Here is a 17,785-nt window from a genome sequence, read left to right on the forward strand (position 1 = left end):
TGAAAAAAGTAGACCTAGAAGTTTAACAAAAATTTTCTACAATATTACTAATAGCTCGGACAAGAAAACGTAGTCATAATAACAAGGCATCATATGTCCTTGTTACAACAACATCTAATAAGAGATCCAACTAGTTGTACTCATCAAAGTAATTTGCTAATGCGATCATGACTGTTTTCATTTTGTTAAATTCAATACATTCGACATACTTTATTTCTTGCCATTCTGGGTCATTCCCTATACTCTGTATCTACTTTCTTCATATTCTTATTGACTTTCTTATACATATTCTTTGACTTATTCTTATTCTTAGTGTCTTTAAATCCCTATCTAGAGATCTCCAGATTAACCTTTCTTCATTTATTCTGGAGTAAAACAGTTCTTAGAGCAGATAATGGGAATCCATCTTTTTAACACATCGAAACCATCTCAAACTCGCTTAGCTAAGAATGGCTTTAAGAGAAAGTATTTCTGCTCCGGTATTAGTGTTCCCTTTATAAGATATTCATAATTGATCATAAATGTTTCATCATATATGCATGCAGTTTGCCAGTTTGCACATAGATAGTCCATGTCTCAGCACTGGAGACAGATGTACCTGGAACTTTGAATTGATTGATACATTGTTATTGCTGCAAAGCTTAGGCCTCAAATTTTCGAACATTGAACAAGTAGTTCTCATACCCGGTAAGATCTCAGCATCTGGTTTAGCTGTGCCAGCCACAGTACATGTACTTCCAAGATATTTACCGTCAATTTTTTAGCGGCTCTTCATTGATGGTGATTGTACTTTTGCACACGCTTAAGAGACATCTTAAAGGTTGAATTGATTAATCGTTGATTAATTAATGATGAATTGTTTAGTGAAGTCTCAATACCATCAGGTCAGTGAACTATTAGAGCACTATCAGCTGCAAAAAACCACTCTATCAATAGCTTAGTAGTTGCTTTGCTCTTTGATTTGGGTTGAGCCACATTGTCTCTTCTCTAGTCTGAGTATAAACTCTTTTTGGGAGAATATTGAAAGTTATTTCAAGCCATGACAAACAAATCGTTTTGAGAATTTTAATGCAAGTACACACATTCGCTTACATGTAACTCTATTGGTCACTGATAAGAACCTTGAGATCAATCTACTTATAGCTACCTTAGTCTGAATATTTTTCTGGAGAGCTTCTACAATGCAGATCAATTTTTGGACAGCTAAAATAACAGAGTACTTATCAAGAAACCAATTATGGGCACAGTACTGAATGTTATAAAGAAAAACACAAATACAACATCTAATTCAACATTCAATTCAAAGTACCGAAGTATGACCAATTGTGTAAAAAGTCAGGCCACAAGTCATTTCTGTTCTCCCTCAAACAGTTTTGAGTTATGAAGACTAAGAACTACTGTATGTTGAAACGTGCAAAATTGCTCTAATAAAGTAGTATAGGCCTAACCATACCTGCCAACTCTCCCGCATTGGGCGTGAGACCAATGATATACAGCCCCCCATATATATCATTATGGGGGCTGTATATCATTGGTGAGACTCACGCAATCACCCCAAAGAAAAAATGAAAATGCGTGAGAAATGCGTGAGATTCTGGCCCCAATTTCCACAATTTTATATATGCTATCATTGACACATCAATTGCCCCAAAACCAAATCTCACGCATTGCCCCACTCTTGGGTTGACAGGCCTGGGCCTAAGACTGTGGTTATAAACGGACTGCCATAGTATGTTGCTAATGACAAAAAAACAAATGAGCTGCAGATGATAGCACAAAAAAAACAAAAAAATCTCTTTAGATTACAGGCGTAGAGTAGGGGCAAGCACACATAGAACAAAGAGCATACTAGTACATACGATGCAAGAATACACAAAACAGTAGGCGACGTTATGCAATCTAACCTACAGGCTATACCTACTAGCGCGAGCGTTGCATTTCTACTGCACTACATGTAGTACCAGGGTCTACTATGTAGGTATTGCATAAGATTACAACCAACAATGGTAGCAAAAAACACATACATGTGTAACAAACGTGTAAAATTTTAACGTATAAAAGGGTATTAAACGTTTAAAACTGCTGGTTAAAATGCCAGTAACTGCAATTTGTATTTTAAATGCTCAATTTAAGAAGTTGCTATGCGAAAAGTAAACAGCTGATCCGATAATGCATTACACATTCATGAGAGCACGAAATGCAGCCTAATGAATGCAGTATGTGGCTGGGGCGTTACAGCTACACGATTTTCTACGGGATTTTTCTATCGAACGACAAGTTCATGTACGAATCTTCGGGGTGTCAGCGGTTCTTGGTTTTTTGTAAACACACGCGCCGTGTCGATATTTTTCACAAAACATGGACTTGTACATTGTTAAATCAGTGTACATTCTATTACAAAACTAATGCTGAAAAAGATTACAGCAAAAAAATTTAAAGAACCATCTCATACAACAATCATCATATTGAATTGCAATTCAAAATATAGTTTTGCAACACCGCCTATATTTATTTAGGCTATTGCAACCGTCCCTTAGTGAATCACTATGCAAACAACAATAAATTAATTAGTTAATATTTTAATTTATTTTTTAAACAAAAAAATTAAAGAGAAAAAAAGGGCCGTACTTGTGGATAACAGGACAGGTAGATATAATAGTCAAACACCGAGGGGTGTCGGTAAGGCGCTACAACGGTAATGCAGTATAACGAACGTGACTGACTACAGCCGTATAGTTTCACAGAGTCCCGCAACCAACGGAAGCGTATATAGGAGCTCGCTCGATTCCAAACAAACAGGCCATGCCTACTATTTTTTATATAAGTTATAATGGAGAAGCTGCAACATCAATCAACAAAAACTCTTCTCATTGGCAGTCACTTGAAAATTGATTGTTGTATTATAAACCATTTTAAAGAAATTAAAATTGCCTACAAAAAGCTACTAATAACGTTTCTCTTGTAAAAACGTAAAGTAAATGCAAAAAAGAGCGGTATTGAGAGCGAGGTATGAATATTCCATCAGAGATCAGTATGTCGATCAGGCTTGTTTGGAAACAAGCGTTTTTGTTTCCTGTTTTTAATGCAGGACTCTGTGAAACTACGGTGTACGGCTCTGTGACCGACGATACACACTATAAACTACATGCGCCCAACTTCACCAGTCAATAACTCAAAATATTTGACCAATCAAATGTTACATAAATTTTTCTCTCAATAGAAAAACCCAACTCAACGATATTGAACTTTAGACTATATCACGTGGGAATTACCAATAAGTAGCCTTGGCACCAAAGCTTGTACTATTGATTATGATCAAGCATAAACAACGATCATACATCAATGGAATCAATATAAACAAAGGCGATGTTACCTACAAATATTGTCGAAACAAAAACTCGTAGATTTGTGAGACAAAAAATATGTTAATGCATTTTAAATTTTGTTTTTAGTCACAATATATTTAATTTATATCATAACTCTTTTTGGCCAAAAACTACCGGGGGACATACATTAGGGTAGTACATTAGGTGATGTTAAACATGCTTCAACATGTGTTATGTAATGCATGTTGTAGCAAATTTAACTTGTTAAATATTGACCTATCAATCTTTTAACTGAACCACAAGTTTTTCTTTGTACCAACAGTATGCACTGCATTTACTATTTATATCCAATTTACATGTATTCATATCTACATTCTACAGACAAATAATGTGTACTGGTTTTTGTTTTGGTCTACCAGTGTACCTAATGGCGACCCGACAGGTCGGCTTACATTAAGCTTGCCGTGCTTATAACTGTATGTGATTATAGAAGACCACGTCAACCCTAAGGTCCGTCGTCTGATTAGCTTAGGTCGACCTCTCTTCCTATAATTAGGTCAACCCAGTCAGGGCACATTAGCTGTTGACCCCGTAGTCAACTAGCTGACCGATGATGCCTATACTGGTCGTCTATCCGGCATTAATTCTTGCTGACCGCTCAAGCGAGAAATGAAGAGAGAGTGTGTGTGTGTATAATTGTATTGACTATATGACAAAACAACTGCCCCCACTGCGGCTATGCCTTCCTTTATATAGGTTGCAGCTCGCCCATATAAGGGCATAATGACTATATACCTATGGTAATAATGACCATATATGGGTTAATGACGCGGGGTTGACTAATAATGTAAGTAAGCATGCACTTGAAATGAGCTGTATAATACGAGGAGTAACAAATCTGCCACATACGCCGCCCCTATAGACGGCTATCCGTCTATATAGACATATATAAAAATAATACTGAAAATAAAAAAATAATAGTAATGAGGTGATAAAATAGAGAAGGAAATGAGTCTAAACCGCTTGTTACTGTCACAGTTACGGGCTGGCCTCTTGCTGGTCGGCCAGCTTTTCTAAGTATGCGGCCGTCCTACGCAATTGCTGAGCCTCTAACCTCAACCGGTCAGCGGCTGACATTGACTTCCTTGGCATCGAGATTTCCAACCTCTCTGGACGTACACTCACAGTCCGAACGGAAATCTGAGGCTGGTGTTGACTGAATGATTGGGGCATGGCAGCACATTTTAAACTAGCCGCTGCCGATGACGTAATCGCTCCCGAATTGTTTAATTGGATACTGTTCAACTCATACTCCCGCAGGTGCGGAGGCAAATTCCTACTCCTCTGAGGCCTGCTAACATTGTCTGGCTGTCGGTGGACAGCTGGCTCTCTTGCCTCCGCACTTGTTGGAGTGCAGTTTTCTGTATCTCGGCATTGTCCACTGGAAGGCTGGCTCTCTGGGTTGTCAAAAGCTTCCTTAGGAGTTGTCCCATCGCCACCTTCGGAGTTGTCCTTCCTATTTGCCTTTTCTGCATTTTCAGCTTCTAAGACGGGCTCTGCCTGAGTTTTTCCATTGTTTTTCCTTACTCCATGCATGTTAGGCCTTCTACTAGGCTCAAGCAAGACTGGGGCTTTTCCATGATAATTGCTGCAGGGTTTGTAAGCTCTCAACCGGTGTTCAGACTGCACAGAACGCTGTCCCCGGCGTTCGATTGTGTACGTATGATTTGGAAAGCTTTGGATTACCCGGTAAGGCCCAATTCTCTTGGCCGACAACTTGGAGTTCTCCCCCTTCCGTCGACGTCTGCGAGTCATCCAGACCAGGTCGCCAGCCTTGAACAGTGGTGGTTCAGTGGTGTCTTCAGCCACGATTTTTAACTGCCTGTGCCTGAGAATCTCATGGGCTTGTAAAAGCCGATCTTGGATTGCAATAGCGTACTCATTCGTACTCTGAAAAGATTCCACTGAACTCCCATGTTGGAGTTGGTCAGGGAGGCGCAACTCCCGACCGAGCATCATGTAATTTGGAGTTTCTTTGGTAGCTGAATGGGGAATCCCCCTCAGTGTTCTCATTAAGTGTGGTAACACGAGATCCCACTCCTCCTGTCCTCTTCCCGTAAGGAGGGCTCGCAGGGAGTCTCCGAGTATTCTGTTATTCCGTTCAACTATGCCGTTACCTTCAGGCCGGTATGGAGTCGTCCTTGACTTCTCGACTCCCCAAAGTCGACACAGCTCCTGGAATAGGTCGGATTCGAACTGGGCCCCATGATCAGTATGGATTATTTCTGGCAATCCGAAATAACTGAAAACCCTTTCCTCCAGCGTACTGGCTACGGTAGGCGCGGTGGCATCTGGGATTGTGATAGCGTCCGACCACCTAGTGAAGTGGTCGGTCATCACAAGAGCCCAGATGTTTCCTCGGGTGGTTAAGGGTAGGGGGCCGACCAGGTCTACAGCCAATCTCTGCCACGGTCGACCAGCGTAGAGCCTCTGTCTATTGGAGGTTGTTACACCAGTGCCATGTTTGGCCTGTTGGCATACTTCACAGGACATCACCGTCCGACGTACGTCACTGGTCATTCCTGGCCAATACCAGTCCAACTGGACCCTTTTTAGTGTCCGATCTACGCCACTGTGAGTCTGTCTATGTGTCTCCCAGATTAGGTCTTGCCGCACAGGTAAAGGGCAGACGGTGACTGCTTTGCTTCTACCATTTCCTGGGATTGTCGCTGTCAAGACCCCGTCGGGATCGATCCGTAGCTGCGAAAACATGTTGGCTAGCCTCTTCAACTTTGGGTCGCCAAGTTGTAAAACTTGGGCATCTATGGGTCTACCAGTCAACACTGCCTGGTAAATTTTCCCGATTGCCGTCTCTGCTCTCTTTTGTAGTGCAACAATTTCGCCAGCTTTCGTCTGTGCGGAGGGCTGTTTTTCTATAATAGGGGGGTGCTGACCTAAGCCTTGGTCGACCTTCTTGTTTACACTAGGGTCGCCCTCCTGGATTGGCCTGGGGCCGGCCTCCTTGTCTTTCCGAGGCCCGCTGTTGGGTCCGACCTGGTCGATTTCCACATCTGCCGGGACGTCCTCTGCTTGGTTCCTCCATCTCTGGGGTTGTTGGGGCAGAAGTGGCCGCTCAATCTCTTCCAGATTTCCCGTGGGTACTCGACTTGATGGAATCGTCCCCTTCTGTAATTCTTTACAGATCTCCGAGCGAGGAGGCCCACCATCTCGTCTATCTATTGCGGCACATTGCTTGCAGTCTTCACACTGTTGCCTACTCAAGCCATCAGCATTTCGATGCTTCTCTCCCTTTCGGTGCACAATCTTGTATCTGTGTTCCGACAAGCTTTCCAACCACCGGGCTATCTGACAGGAAGGTTCCTTCCTCCGGTGCAGCCAGACTAGGAAAGCATGGTCGGTCCTGATGACAAACTCTCGACCGTACAAATAGGGCCGGAAATGTTTCACGGCTAACACCACCGCCAGGAGTTCTCGCCTCGTGACACAGTGTCACGAGTCTCGTCCTCGTGACACACTGGTTTTTGTCTTGGTCTACCAGTGTACCTAATGGCGACCCGACAGGTCGGCTTACATTAAGCTTGCCGTGCTTATAACTGTATGTGATTATAGAAGACCACGTCAACCCTAAGGTCCGTCGTCTGATTAGCTTAGGTCGACCTCTCTTCCTATAATTAGGTCAACCCAGTCAGGGCACATTAGCTGTTGACCCCGTAGTCAACTAGCTGACCGATGATGCCTATACTGGTCGTCTATCCGGCATTAATTCTTGCTGACCGCTCAAGCGAGAAATGAAGAGAAAGTGTGTGTGTGTATAATTGTATTGACTATATTACAAAACAACTGCCCCCACTGCGGCTATGCCTTCCTTTATATAGGTTGCAGCTCGCCCATATAAGGGCATAATGACTATATATGATAATAATGACCATATATGGGTTAATGACGCGGGGTTGACTAATAATGTAAGTAAGCATGCACTTGAAATGAGCTGTATAATACGAGGAGTAACAAATCTGCCACAAATGAATGCCAAACACCAATATACTTACCTAAAAATTGTAAAATATCTTGCTTTGCTTGCAAAGCTGAATTAAGGATATGTGAGCCTAGACTAGAGAAATTAAACTAGAGCTTTTATTCGCCTAGCTTCAAACAAAGGAAACATTATCTAGCCGTTCATCATTGGATTATTTTGTTCATCAGTAGAAATAGTTGATGAAGCTGATTGCCAGTTCAAGTGAGTAAATTAGTTATTTTTCGCAGAAATTTTGCGGAAACCTGCTTGTAAGTCTCTGTAAAACTGTCACTGAGAATGAATATTTCTGAGAACACAAAGAGAACAAATATTAGTTAGTTATCAGGGTATTTTCTTTATTTTGGAGGAAGTAAGATATTGATTCTGCGGACGCTGGTGTAAATCCTAGCGAGCCCAACGTGGCTAGAGTGCCTGTGAGTGCATGTGCATCTGGGGTAGAAATCCGACTTACATCTCGATTCCCCTTAAGGTGAAGCACCAGAGCTTGCACAGTTAAATCTTATTTTATTTCAAATTCTATTTTATTTCAACTACTTCAACTTAGTCCACCACTGTCAATAATGCTGTTGAACATCAGAATAAACATGGTGATGAGGAAGAATGGAGAACTGTGACACACTGTAAACACCCAAAAATAAAAACCCGTCATCCACTAAAGCTCCATCAAATGCAGGCAAATCAGGAAGCATCCAATTCCAGAGAGAGAAAGTTACCATTATAGAGAACATCACCAACACTGATGAAGCCAACTCAGATGACAAAGTAAGGAGAGAGATTGGTAAGCACATAGACAAAGTAATAATTGACAGGATAACACACTACCCCCACAAGAAAAATAAACTGATGGTTCAAGTAGCCACCGAAGACATGACGAACATGATCATAGAACAATAGAGGTCAGGGGAAATATTTGGTTCTTCTAGCATCGGACTCCCACCAAACAAGTCCCCTAGATATCGATGATGATGATCTCAAGAATGATCTAGACATGTTGTTTTCAGACACAAAATTGGTCAGGATGACCAAAGGTCCCACCAAACAAAGGCTCAGAACAGTGAAGATATTCTTCAAAACTGCAGAAGACCTAACAAAAACAATTGAGGGAGGTATCAAATTAGCCAGTCAGAGCCAATATGTCAGAGATGAGGCCCTGGAATAGAGGCCCCATGTCAGACACTGTATAAATTGCTGGCCCTTTGGACATTCGTCAACCGAATATGATAGTGAAAAAGCCTGTCCACACTGTGGAGAAGACAGCAATGTCAGCTCTCATTTAATATGCGCCAAACGACCTACTTGCAGAAACTATAAAAGCACCCATAGCTCTGAGCAGAGAAACAAATGCAACGAGTTCAAAAGGAGACTAGCCATAATCACTCAACGACACCAAAAGCTTCAAAATGGTGTTCAATGTGTGTCAACTCAACATCATTGGCATGTCAAACAATACTATAATGGTTTTAGATAGATATATCTGGAGTAAATATTTAGACATAGTTTGCCTTTTTGAAACAAAAATAGCTGATCTTCCACATGGTAGTCTACCAAACATGAAATGCATTCTTAGACCCAACCCAATTAGCACTAAACAATGTGGAGTGGCATTGCTGGTGAAAAATGACATCCATGTCACTAGATACACCGAACTGGAGCCATTAAATGTGGACGTGATAGTCATTATATACCAGATTGCAGGCCTTTGCTACTTCATTTGCTCTGTGTATGCTCTGCCTGATGGAACTGATGAACTAAAACAAGTTCTAGCAACCACCTAGAACATCATTAACCAGATACCATACATAAAAATAGATGGTCTTATGTTACTTGGTGACTGTAATGCCCGTCATGGATCATGGGGAGATCATAAACAGAACTGAGCGGGAGTCACATTAATAAACTTCATTTAAAGATTAAACCTGGAGGTTGTCTACAAACACGACAAACCCACCTTCTTTTGCAACAGTGGATCACGCTTCATTGACCTATTTGTTGCTAATGAGACATTGCCAGACATTGCAGGAATCAGTTTACTGACGACACAGTTGAACTATTCACCGGCGCTTCTCATAGAGGGCATGTCCCAGTAATCCTTACAGTTGACAGACAAAAACCCACAGTCATACCATCCAAATACTATAGATGGAATGAGGCAGACTGGTATTCGTTCAGCTGCACAGTGGAAACAATGTGCGAGAAAAGCATGTCAGACTTTTGTACATCTGATCCTGAGAACATCTGCAAGACCCTCAAAAGTATATTACTCAAGTGTAAAGAGCTCTCTGTTCCAATGGCAGTATCTAACACCCATAATAAACCTTACTGGAACAAAAAACTTTCTGAGCTGTCAACACAACTCAGGGAGGCAAGAAGACAGCTCAAATATAGATCTTCATATGAAAATGGAAATAAACTAGACCAAATCAAAACACAATTCAAAGCAACACTATCTGCAGCACAGCAAAGTTACCATGAATCAAAATCTATGAAACTCGATGACCACAATGGAAAAAACTTCTGGAAGGAATTTGAGTCCTTGTTTCATAAACAGGGAGATAACCTTGTAAGAGATCTTATCGGCACAAATGGAGAGATCATTGAAAACGACGCAGGCAAGGCAGCGCACATGTTCAACAAAAGATTTTGAGAATCAAGTAACTTTTTTCCTCAGACGCCACTAACTTTGACCCAAAAATCTGCCATACCATCATACAACAACCAGCTCCGACAGCTGAATCAACCCATCACAATTCATGAGATAACACAAGCTCTTACCAAACTATAAACTTTAAGAAAAAGCTCTGATTTTGATGGAAGTTATTCGAAAATGTTAAAACAGTGAAAGAACTTATTTTTTATTGCCCTGCACTGCTTATTTAACGAGGTTTTTTCAGCCCATCAATGGCCGTGGAATTCATCAAATCTCGTTATTTTCTTAAGAAAACCTGAGAAGCTAGACTATCAGGATGTCAGCTCATACAGACCCATCACAATAAGCTCTCACATTGGGAAAAGGCTAGAGAGGATAATGGAACAGCGTCTCAGATTACTTGTTGAAACCTGGTCACTGATATCTAACTCTCAGTTTGGATTTAGGCAGGGAAGAGGCACATTGATGTATTTACTCAATGTTTTAACTGAAACCACTCACTACTCAAAAGAACAAATTTTGTACAGCTGCACAGTTCTTAGACCTTCAAAAGGCTTTTGACACAGTTAATCACCAACACATGCTTTACCGCCTGCAAGAATTAGGACTGGGAGGTAACTACTTCCATGTCATTGACTCCTTTCTCTTCGAGCAAGAAATCAACCTCAAAATCAACAACTATATCCACCCATCTTCCAAATGTCAGATAGGTATTCCACAAGGGAGTGTGCTATCTGCACTTCTCTTCATCATATACATAAGAAACATGCTGTCAAACATAGCCGGTACAAGGTTACAATATGCTGATGATTGCAATGTCCTAATGACTGGAAGAGACTCGACAGAAATTCAGACGAAAATTGAGAACAACTGCCAACAGATACAAACTTGGATGGATCGTTGGAACCTACTCATCAACTATCAGAAAACTGAGATTGGGGTATTCAAAGGAGATCTCACATCCCCAATTATAAATACTAACAACATAAAATTTTTTAACTCCTTCAAGGTCCTTGGTATAACCATAGATATATATACCTAGATTGGCCAATAATAGCTAGCCCCATTGGTGGCCTTGTCAGACTTAAATGCCATGACGCAACGTAATCATATTGTACCTTACGCTTGACTGACCGCAAGATTCATCATTAGTTTACAATGGCTGAAGCTGAGAAGGGTGTGTCAGCTGCTACTAAGGTGAGTTTTTTACTACTTTTAATATCAAAGATAGGCTTGGAACTCCTAAATATCAGCTGTAAGGCTTTATAGTAAAAACTAGAACAGTTTTCATACCAATAGTGGACATATTTTCCCCATATTTGACAGTTTGAAAAAATTATTGAAGACAATCAAATCAGCAGACATTATTGTTTGTCAAGTTACTATCAACTTCAACTTGTTTGATTCATTAACTGATTGACTCTCTCTTGGAAGGTTTCCTTAACTTTGCCCAAGGAGCTGCTTGTGTAATACTGCTACTTTGTGATGCTTGAGTCATTAATTTGGATACCATTTTGCTATAAATCACTAAGTCAGAATGGAATTCATATTCATTGCTATTTTGGCAGCGATCTCACCATTATTCATCAAGCTCACAGTCATCTGAGAGGACTAGTAAGAATTGCTGCGTTGCTTTTGGATGTTCCAATTATCCAAGAAAATGCCCAGAGAAAAGCTTCCACAGGTAGGACAATATAACAAACATTCACCCTGCTAATCGTTGGGAGAATTCATGAACATACTACATGAGCATGGCTTGGAGCATGGTTATCTTTGGCTATAATCAGGCTTAAAAGTTTCCATTATTTGACAAGGTTAATGCTACACTTCTCAAAGGCAAAAAGTCAATAATCCAATGAGCAAAAAACACCACTAATTGTATGTATCTTTTATTACTTGTTAAGTTTTGCTACTGCTGCTGATCGCAAGGATGCCTGGATTAAAGCAGTGAGACGAGAACAGTGGACCCCAAGTAAATCTTCTGTACTTTGTTCAGACCACTTCACTAGTGAAAGCTACCAAGTATCACCTGGTATTGGGAAAAAAGCTAGATTGAAGGCCAATACCATACCAACATTAGAGTTTGTCTTTTAAGACATTGATAAAATTCAAATTTATCAAAGACAACTGTTGCAATGAAGGATAACTCATATCTCCCTCTCTCGCAAATGCTAGCATTAGCTGCTATTGTATGTATTTAATTTTACATTTTAAATAATCACATTTCCTTGTATTATTTTTTGATTGTTGCTTTTTGAAAGCATGTGGTAAATTATGACAATAACCAACATCTTCTTTCTGTTACAATATCTTGTTTTGAGTGCTTTATTTGCATTTTTAGAGTATGGAAACCAAGCAATATATATTTAATTGTTTGATATGTAAATAAATTGCACCAACATGCGAGTATATTAACATACGCGCTCAGTCTCGGAACGCATTAAGCTCGTAAGTTGAAGTATGACTGTATAAGTTTTTAGCTTTTAAGAGCTTGTAATCACCTTCTCATATATTTCACACCTACAACACAACAGAGTAAGGCATGGTGAATCTTATGATACCAAATAACTGCAATGTGAATTTTGTTGCAAGTCAACCTTTAACTTGCTTTTGCATACTGTACAAATAACTTGGTATTGCCCTTTCGTGACTGGCTTCTTAGTGGTGGCAATTAGTGCTAGCCTGGCAAAGTTTTTCACCAATCCAGCACTACTAAGCAACACTCTTGTCGCTTTCTCGCTGTGGTTGCAAACCTCAATCACCACAGGCGAAGACAAAGTCAAGCCACCCCGATTCTTAGCTGTAATTAGGGAATTCGTTGCTTGGTTTACATCAACGTTGGTAACATCCATGATGCTAGTGATACAATCATTACAATTCAGCTTTGGTGACCTAGCCAGCTGTAAAATAATCATTCTGTCTCATTTTTGACTTCTGACATACTTGCATACTCATCATATTTAGTCATATTTAGTTCAGCATATTAGTCTATTTACCTAGCCAAGGTCTGGCTCTTTGAGTGGGTGGGCTATTACCCCTCCCCTCTCCATTCCCCTTCTCTCTTTTCCCCTTCTAACTTATTCTTTGGAGAAGGGTAAAAGAAAGAATGGGGATAAGAGAGGGTTGCAAATAAAGCCATGATGGCTCATGATTTGTGTGCAACAATTCATAGCTTTTATAGTTTTAATCTATGGTGGTTATCAGATATTATCACAGAATTGCTTTAGTTTACTGGATTATGTATACAAGAAGGTTTTTATGTGAAATTAAATGTAATTTTGTTACCTTCTTCCCATTAGATTCATTGTAAACAGCAGTGCAGTCAAGCGTGAGGTACAATACAGTGACGTTGCGTCGTGCTATTTTGGTCTGACAGGCTTTTTCCCTATTGGCCAATCTAGGTATATATATCTATGGGTATAACCGTAGATGAAAACCTGACCTTTGAGACACAATGCAGCATGAGTACCAAATGTCTCACTCAACGTATGGATATGCTGAAACCCTCCATTTACACTGGGCTTAACCCAGAATCATCAAGAAGAATCCTCGCACAAGTTATCATGCTAAAATCACTCTATGGTGTAACCTTATGGGATCACAAGATTAAGCTCTTTTTGCATGGTCCTATTAAACTGTTCTTCGGCGCTCACTACAACCTTCTCAGCGAATCACTACATTTACTGGCAAACATGCCCCTTATACGCCTTCTATACACCGAAGAGCGATTACAACTTACCAGAGGATTGGTAAAAACTAATAACCTATGCAGACTGTGCAAATCTGTGCAGACTATGATGTCGCCAGAGCTCATACTAACCCTTCAACAGAAAACTGAAAATCAGTCATCTCGTTCCTTAATCTCACGAAAAGACTGATGTTCTAACAATATTCAATCCAAATGACAGCCAAGGCCAAGCTGTAACAAGGCTATACCTCTACTGGGGAGTAACTGGCAACGCTAAAGCCTACAGTTACAAACTGGTGCTTGAGGTTCAGTTTTGTGGCGACTAGGGCCGTCTGTTGTTAATGGAATAGAAACGAGAGCTGCAGACACCAAATCTCAGAGGACACAGCACAATCACACATAGAATATAAACTTCGAAATTGCCAATCTAATACTCATGCAATCTTTATTTTTAAGTATCATTCTGTATATATTATTATATTATCATTACAATATTATATCATTATAACACTTTGAAAATCTGTACAGAAACAATTACACTATAGATTGTATTTATACACTCTCGAATATTAACCATTCGTCTTGGCCCGCAAAAAGTGGCATTTTTCTGTTTTTGTTTATGTATTATTTTTAATCAATAAAGAGGTCATTATCATCATCATCAACATCGACATTCGCGACAAACCAAGTAGAGTTGTAGATGAGGGAGGTACTTGCAGGTGTATTTTATTTATTTTCTGCTATGTCGTACTCTTAATCTAAACTGCAAAATATTACTAATACAAATTAATACTAAATTATTGTTATGGATTTGCTAAACTCAGCTATTTCTAATAGCCATATGCATCAAGCTATCCTGGGATTAGCGTAGTAATATGCAAGCCAGCTTTCATGGAAAGCCAATGGTCACATAACACTGTATATGAGAATATGTAAGCCAGTGTAGAACGGGATGGGTAAGAATATGTAGCAAAGAAAAATACCCTAGTGACAGAAGAACAAAAAGCACAGAGCACAAGATACGGACTGCGAATGACGAAACTACAAGACTGAGCGTTACGTTCTTGATAATCATTAAGAACGGCATAGTAACTAGTAACTCATAACTACATATAGCTGGATGCCCGGCTAGTCATGTCAGTATGTAGCTAGTCTTAAGACTTTATCACTATAGCTAGACAGACGGAAGTACGGACAAATAGATGGGAAAACATTGAGATTTATATATATACTAGCTGTGCTACCTGGCGTTGTTCGGGTAATAGAAAAGACTTTGAACAGAAAATTGATTTGTATTTAACATATAACAACATTTGCCATTGTAACTTTCAAACTACATATCATGAGAAAAGTGTTTTGTCTTATAAACAATGAGAAGTAGTGAGAGTTATCGGGTGCGCGCTATCAGCCAGTACTTTTAATAATGTGAGTGAACAGCTTCTCGTGACGTTATGCTATGACCCGTGTCGTACGCAAATATGTTGGGTATTTGCTCTCATATACTGAATTATATTGGCAAGGTAGCAATTCAATATTTGTGGTTTAGTGAATGGTGCATCGGTCTGATGAATGTCAGGTCCCGAGATCGAATCCTCTCCGGTATGGAACCTTTATACCAAGATTTTATGATCTATCGCCGGAATGCGTACACACATACTTTGAGAAATATATATATATAGATTTATTTATATATACTATAATGCTATTAGATATTAGGATCATCAGAGCATCTGGCTCATTAATTTTTTATGCATAGATAATTTATTTTCTGAATCACACACCAATTTGATGGTCAAGTATAATGTAATTAAGATTTATAGTTTGCTTTATATATGGATACAATTTGTACAGCTCGAAGGCATTTAGTTGTTTAATTCATTATATAATTTTTGTATATAATGCCATTGAGAATTGTATTAGCATCCAAGCATCTGGCTCATTTTCTATGCATAAATCATTTATTTTGTAAATCACAAATAAATTTTGTGGTCAAACATACTGTAGTTAAAACTTATAGTTTGTTTTTGGTCTATTTCAACGAATAACACATAAATATATCACAAATCAAGATATATTGAGTGTTGAAACCTACTGGCGCAATAGCTAAAGCTAATCTAGGCTCGAGGCCAATCCAACCACTTTTCGATAAAAGCAATGTAGGTTGCAAGATTTTAGTCAAATGTATACAACAGTTTTGACCAGTTTTTTGTTTTTGGTGATGTAAAACCTATTGTGATCTCTTATTAGATAGTCAATAAGTTTTAAAGCTAAAATTTGCTGGGCTGGTAAGGTGAGCAATGCCAATAATACCCTTAAATCCAGTGGAAACATCTGATGATAAGAAACGCAAATTATATAGAGCCCATATAGAGTTGTCTACCTATTGTTGAAACCATGCCAATAGCCATCTGCAACAAAAACTTATAGCCTATGAATCTGTAGATCTTTAGCTAGCTTGACTTTGATATACTGTTGTATAGCTTGAATGAATATTTAGATTTTTATCTTGACTTTGATATATAAGTTAATTAAGATTGGCGATAGATAAAAGCACCCACAAGCTCATTGAGATTAAATGTTGTACAACGTTGCTGGGTTACTACCTATAAAGAGGTGCTTAACCATGTAGCATAATTCAAGATGGCGCTCAAGTTGCTACGCTAATAAATGACCTTGGCTATTTCAGGGATGGTATAATTCGGTGTATGCGTGTGTAATACACATGCATATACGCATACGTTAATGTGTATGCACGTTGGTCGAATCGAGATAGGCCAACTCATGGTATGGCGATGTACGCTCTTGGCGAGTTCTGGCATGACTCTGGTCGGCCGAAAAATATAGTTGATGTTCATTCCAAAATCCTTGAAAGCATGGAGATACGTTAGAAGATTTTGTGCCGTGTCGCACGCATTTTATCGCATTATATATCTTTGTGTTTTAGGGAGCTTTTGTTTAATAAAAGTCATATTAATTGGTTTTAGCTCTGATAATTCCTCTTAAACAAATTGACTTCATGCACTATTTGGCACTGAATACTTGTTAATTGCTGTCATTGTTTATAATTATTTTTGTTTTACAACATTTTTGGTATCTTTATTTGCATAATTAGGCGACCATACATCGTTGTAATTTTGTACCATTTTTGTTTCAAGGCTAGGACAAAGCCAAGCAATAAATGTCGTTTAATCACAAATGCAGGCTTGCCAACCCAAGAGTGGGGCAATGCTTGAGATTTGGTTTTGGGGTAATTGATGTATCAGTGATACCTAGTATATATAAAGTTGAGGCAAAAATCTCACGCGTTTCTCACTCATTTTCCTTTTTTTTTCAATGTGATTGCGTGAGTCTCACGCCCAATGCTTGAGAGTTAACAAGCCTGCACAAATGTGCTTTTCTGCTCGAGTAGTATCTCAAAAATGTATTTTAAAAATAACCTTTATGTGCAAAGCTAAATACGTTAATTATACAGTTGATTCTTCTAAAACTTGCTTGTAAACTAAACTCTTAACTTGAATTTTTTATACTAGCAATATGTTACAAGTATTTAATAATGAAACTAAATGCTATGAAAACAATGTTTGATTTTGTCCTGGAATTATTTTCTCACCATTTATTGAAATGAGATTCTTACACAGTAAATTTGATAACTTATTTGGGATTGCGTATCAGTTCTGCACTAAATAATAAATCTATCATACATTGAATGTTGAGCCTTTCAGAAATGCTGCATCAGCTGCGAATAATAACTAGTAACTACTGGAATAGTAATTCTTTTACTAAATCACAGTAACCAAGTAGTGAAAGCTTTTACCTCTACTTAATTATACTGTAAACTGACCTCGTGAACTGACCTCGTACAAGAGACATGATGTCTATAACTTCGGCTTTGTTTAGAGTGAATAACCTTTCATTTATCACCAAATTCGATAGTAAGGATCAGCGCCAATATTTTGGATTAACACTGGCTGACTACCCTGATTATAATGTCAGCAGCAACCTTTACCCAGCCAAGTGCTTTGCCACTGTTTTGAGAAAGATATAAATTATGAGATATTAAAGCCAAA

General features: G+C 39.1%; 1 pseudogene; it reads left to right on the top strand.

Moving 5' to 3' along the window:
* Positions 1-10,729: 10,729 nt before the first annotated feature.
* Positions 10,730-13,908, top strand: LOC137398639 (uncharacterized; annotated as a pseudogene).
* The last annotated feature ends 3,877 nt before the right edge of the window (positions 13,909-17,785 follow it).

This window comes from Watersipora subatra, chromosome 1, assembly GCF_963576615.1.
Source record: "Watersipora subatra chromosome 1, tzWatSuba1.1, whole genome shotgun sequence".
NCBI lineage: Eukaryota > Metazoa > Bryozoa > Gymnolaemata > Cheilostomatida > Watersiporidae > Watersipora > Watersipora subatra.